This window comes from Ruditapes philippinarum, unplaced genomic scaffold, assembly GCF_026571515.1.
Source record: "Ruditapes philippinarum isolate M1 unplaced genomic scaffold, ASM2657151v2 ctg3396_1_1_1_1, whole genome shotgun sequence".
Classification (NCBI taxonomy): domain Eukaryota; kingdom Metazoa; phylum Mollusca; class Bivalvia; order Venerida; family Veneridae; genus Ruditapes; species Ruditapes philippinarum.
The window spans coordinates 11,633-17,950 of record NW_026865651.1 but is presented as its reverse complement, the minus strand read 5'-3'; positions in this window follow the sequence as shown (position 1 = coordinate 17,950).

The following is a 6,318-nucleotide window of genomic DNA, read 5'->3' as shown; positions in this document are numbered from 1 at the left end:
GGACACAACATTCCACTGGACAATACCTTTATTTTGATTTATGATATAAAGTTATAATTTTAACCTGTAAATGACTTTGATCTTGAATGTCAAAGTGAACAAAAAAAACACATTAAAAATGTACAATAATGTATGAGCACAAAGTGCTGAAGGAAATCACTATTAACTGCATGTACATGCATCCTTACACATACTTTAAAAAATTGGAAAGACCCGTGGTCGAGGGGTTAGAGTCGATGACTTCTAATCCAGTTACCTCTCTGGCGTGGGTTTGATCCCCGGGAGATGCTTTGGTAGTTTAGCGCGGAGGAAGGTAGTCTAGTACTGGTGTAACTCTCCAGGAACGATGGTTAGGAAACTACCCGCCTATATGACTGAAATACTGTTGGAAAAAGGCGTAAAATGAAACAAACAAACAAACAAAAAATTGGAATATATTTCTATATTTACATCTCTTTACTTACAGATTATTTTCATATGTTGTCAAAAACATTCCACATAACGGTTTCTCTCTATCTCTCTTTATTTTACCATTTTGTATTATCTTTTTCTGCTATCTAATACATTGTATTTATATTATAAGGCTCTTAGGTTATATCTGTTTTTAATAAGTGTTTTGTTTCAACACTGTAAATGATATTGAAATGATGTTACAATATTATATTATCTGGGACATGATATAATGGGACAAGCAATTGGAGGCTACTCAGACTAGCACTGCAGCATCTCTTCGTCTAATTAGATCCGTGCATGGCCCACTATGTCCTGTTGATTGTTGTAAAAGGGTGTTTTTTGTCCTTAATAAATAGTGTGAATGAGAGATATATAAGGGCCAACTGGTGTAAGATTTTAATTATCTTATATTTAAATGGTTTTAACATGATGTTATGAAAGTTTATCAGCTAAATTTATTTGCAATATCGGCATTCATATATGATTTAAAGATATACTATGCTCAAATTTGATATTAGAAAAAAATGTTGATAATTGCTACACAGGCTCAAATATAAAATAAACGTATTTTGACTTCACACAAAGTAGATACATGTATGTTATGTTTAAAATTGTACACACTGCAGATGGTCACAGTATGAATATATAGTGTCATTAAAAAAACTGGCATTTTTTAAAGAAACAATCACCTTTACTTGACCTGTAGTAGGGAAAGCAGCTTGCTATATATAGTTTATTCATTTTTTTATTAAAATTACTGATTTTCAGGAAAAGTTTAAAGAATTTGATAGATTTCTGTGAATAAAATATTTTACTCAAGGATGAGTATATCTTTAAACACTATGTTTATTGATAAATCAGCTGTTAATTGAACACTGCTATAGTCAGTAGTTACATGTCCCGCTATATTATGTCCCAGATATTATTATCATAGACATGTACTAAAGCAATAGAAATAACTATGTGTCAATTATTTTAAAATATTTTGTTTTAAAAAAGTTTGGTTGATGGTGTATTTGAACTTTTTATTTAGAAGGGATGTCACTCTTGTTTGTTTAAAATCTGCACAAAAGGGGAAGTAACTTATTCCTGTAAAGGCCATTAGTAAAGGGAGGTAACTTGTTTTTAATGGTCTAAGAAGAAAAAAAAATTGGTTTCTCTTTGGTCCATTACTAAAAATAAGTAATCGGTAAGGCCTGTTTTATATGTAAATTTATGTTTTTTTGTTTTTTTTACATTTCCAGAAATTCACATTCCATTTATTTATTCCAAGGTAAAGAGACTGAGTGGAAAATGAAAACTGACTAAGTCATATATGAAAGTACAGAGACCAAGGTAGTGGTACATGAAATTTAATGACTAAGTAAGTCATGTAGAGATATAAGGGCTGACTGGATAGTTTAGATATTATGACTTAGAAAGTCGAATATAAATAAATTAAATATGTGATTAATTTTAAGATAGTCAGAAATATATATAAAATTATAGATCTAGTGTAGTTTGGTTGGGAAAATGCACTATTGTTACTTATTCTATTTAAAATTTATTCACACAACTAAATTTATTCATGTTTTTTTTTTTGCTAACTAAAGGTATTCGGAAATTTTTCGGTATATTTTATCCAAACCAAAAACATTTTCAGGAATTTTAATTACACGCCTCTAGTTAGGGCGAATATCAAACCCATAAAACTGATATGAAGAAGCTATTCAAGTATTGTTATTACACCCTGTAGTTTTATTTCGGAAATAGAAAATTTTATTGAGATATTAAAATTGTATAAGCAATCCATAAATTTATAGATTTATTTCTGATCTTCAGGCAGATTGCCGTGTTATGAACAGTTGCTCAGTCTGTAAGAAGTAGAAAATCAGTCATGTTCTGGAGAGAGGAATTATTTTAATAGAGGAAAATATTTTTTATAAAAAGAAAATAATAAATAAGAATTTTCTGAGAAATTTGATAAAGGAGCCATTGTTTTGAATGTTTTGTCTGAATGTGAATATGCAGGTTTAAAGGGAGTTGCCGTTAAATTATACATATTTCTTATTTATTTATTTTTTTATAGAAATTTTTTTTTTTTCTTAATTTTTGGATAATTGATATATTGAAGTCTATTTTACCTAATAAGCATAAGTGATAGTTTTGTTCAATGTTGAATATTGAACTTAAAAATGAATAACATGACTTCAAATAATTACAAAGAAATGATAGATTTTTTTTTATGTTCAAAGTAGATATACACCTACTCTCCTAAATATCTTCAATGGACTTGTCCATCTTTCAATCTGAACAAAACCATTCATCATTTTTAGTGGAAAATTTCAAAATATATACTGACAGCAATAGCAAACAGTGCAGACCATGATCAGACAGTACAAATATGCCAGCTGATTTTTGTCTGCACTGATAGCATGGATAAATTCTGTAACTGCCAGTAGGCTAAAATTATAAATAAGTTTACACATTATATTTTTGAATATTTTATCATGGAATTACCCCCAAAATTAAATCCCAAGTCATACAAAATTTACAGTTGGTTGGGCCTTTATTATTTGTGTTTTCTTTTCATTTTTCCCTTCAATAATAGTGTAATGAAAAATCACTGGCAGAAATATGTTGTGTGTTTTTAGTTTATGATTAACCAAAAAATTCTCATGAATTTCCTACAATAAAATTATGATATATATTAAGTTATAAATTACTTTAAAAAGCTCAGTTCTGCTGTAAGGTGCAGTTTATATAATAAATTCTTTCCACAATATTATATTAAGTAACAGCTGAATATTTCAGGTATTCTTTATTTCAATTATTTCAATTTGAATCTTTTTGAAAATGATACATATCTACATATTGTGAATTTCTACAGTTCCCTCCAAAAGTTTGTGACTACTCTAATTTTTCTTATTTAAATGTTTGAATTTTTTTGCCCCACTTCTTAGTGGAGCGGGGATGGGGCAAACAAAATGTGTTGTTTAATAAAATCACTGTCGTTAATATGCGTAACATTTTATCACCCGGGCTAGTCCCTCAGGATATAATTCCTAACATCCGAATTCCAAACAGTGATTTTATTTAGCTATAAAATCACTGTCGGGGATATATTATTTCTTAAATAACACTATTCAGTACAGTGATTTCAGGCAAAAGGAATGATAACATTATATTGATTGAAACATTTATTGCATAAAAATTGAACAAGTGTGAAGTAACTTTTGTTGAGCAGTGTACATGTATAATGCAACAATAATAACTTTATTGCTGGAGATTTCATAAATGGATAGACACCTGTTGCTTATGATAGAATGGTATATGAGTTTCCCCTCGAAGCAATATAATGTACAATAGTGTATGTTTAGTAGTATTATTATTTATATGTATGTAATTTTTACATTGCAAGAATAATAAAAGTTTTGTGAAAAAGATTTTAACAATGTACCTGTATTTCCATGTTTTCCGTGTTTTTTTTTTTTCAAAATTATATAATAATTATCTTGAGTAATTCTTTTCTGTTTTGCCCACTATCATTTAAGATTTTTGAGAAGAAAAAAAATGAAATATGAATAACGGATGTACCAATATTAATCTTAAAGTTGACCAAACACATTATTTTAAATGTACACTTTTTGGTATGAATAATGGATTTACCTGTCTTTGAATTAGGAACTGTCAATTGTAAAGTTTAAGTAGGTATAAAATTTCAAGATCTAAAAGCAAAAAGTATAGAGCCTCTGCCTTGTCAAATTGCAAAAGCTTATCAGCTAGTGGTAAAAGAGCCAATTAATCTTACTAGGAAAAGTGTCGGTGTTTAGCCATTAAGATACTATTACAAATGAGCTTTTTTCTTGTCAATAAGACAATAATTCTGTTTCCTAATTTTGTTTCTTTTGTTATTAGAGGTTGTGATTTAATGTTATTTAATGATAGAAAAATATATATGATGAAGATGTAAATATTGTTGTGTATTGTATTGGGGTACCCTTGAAAATGGCAATTGGTTTGCCCTTAACTTTCATTAGTTCATATTTTATTTGTGTCTAGGCTGAAATTTTTTAATTTGCAGTAATATGGTTATTATATATAACTCTATTTACTGAAATATTTTGTAAGATGCAGACCTATTTGTCCTTTCTTAGTTTGAAATTGACCTCTGGTAATTTCAGAGATTAAAGTAATGAGTGTAAAAATTAGGTAGCCCACAAGGTAAAATCTTTAAGATACTGGTCAGGTTTTGGAAATTTGCCTGACTGCATACAACTGGCATAGCCATATAGCCAGGTCATCATTTGATCTCGGAAAAGTTTATACATGAACTCATTTTAATCTTTAACAGGCTTCTGGACTTGGCCATCCTTCTCTATGAGCTAAACCATTCAATATATTAAGGATGTACTGACTGAATAGCGAACAGTGCAAACTATGAACATTTGGCAGTTATTTTCATCTGCGTTTCTGGTGTTGGTAGAATTTGCTGACGTCAGCAAGAAGTGTTAATTAAACGTCATAAATATTATATGGCTTAGAAATAAATTAAAAGCAAGTGTGAAATTCTAATAGTTTCCACGTTTACTTTTTAGCTCACCAGAGCCGAAGGCTCAGGGTGAGCTATTAGTATCAAAGGGGGATGCTCCGGTGTCCGTCGTCATGCGTCAACAATCGTCTTCTTCTCTGAAACTATTAAGCAGATTTACTTCAAATTTGGTCTGTAGCATCCTTGTGACAGTCACACTGGAATTTGCTCATGTCATTCCAATACAGGCCCCTTTTAGGGGTCAGCAGAGCTAAAAATAGAAACACCTTTAAACATCTTCTTCTACAGAACTAATGGATGGATGATCACCAAGCTTTGTCTGTAGCATTCTTATGTAGTATTTTATAAAATTTTCTTATATTAATTTGATTGGCCCCTTTAAGGGGTCTCTAGGGCTAAAAATAGAAAAACCTTTAAACATTTTCTTCTACAGAACCAATTTATGGATGATCACCAAACTTTGTCTGTGACATTATTAGATAGTCTTTTATCAAGTTTGCTTATATGAATTTGATTGGCCCCTTTTAGGGGCAGCTAAAGCTAAAAATAGAAAAACCTTAAAACTTCTATTTCTACAGAACTAATTGATGGATGATCACCAAACTTTGTCTGTAGCATTCTTAGATAGTCTTTTATCAAGTTTGCTTATATGAATTTGATTGGCCCCTTTTAGGGGCAGCTAAAGCTAAAAATAGAAAAACCTTAAAACGTCTATTTCTACAGAACTAATTGATGGAAGATCACCAAACTTTGTCTGTAGCATTCTTAGATAGTCTTTTATCAAGTTTGCTTATATGAATTTGATTGGCCCCTTTTAGGGGCAGCTAAAGCTAAAAATAGAAAAACCTTAAAACGTCTATTTCTACAGAACTAATTGATGGAAGATCACCAAACTTTGTCTGTAGCATTCTTGGGTAGTCTTTTATCAAGTTTGCTTATATGAATTTGATTGGCCCCTTTTAGGGGCAGCTAAAGCTAAAAATAGAAAAACCTTAAAACGTCTATTTCTACAGAACAAACTGATAGATGATCACCAAACTTTGTCTATAGCATTCTTGGGTTGTCTTTAATCAAGTTTGCTTAACTTGTTTATCAACTTTGTCGGTAGCATTCTCGGGTAGTATTTTATCAAGTTTGCACATATTTATTTGATTGGCCCCTTTTAGGGGCCACAAAAGCTAAAAATAGAAATACCTTTAAATGTCTATTTCTAGAGAACTAATCGATGGATGATCACCAAACTTTGTCTGTAGCATTTTTAGGTAGTCTTTTATCAAGTTTGCTAAAATTATTTTGATTGGCCCCTTTTAGGGGCCACAAAAGCTAAAAATAGA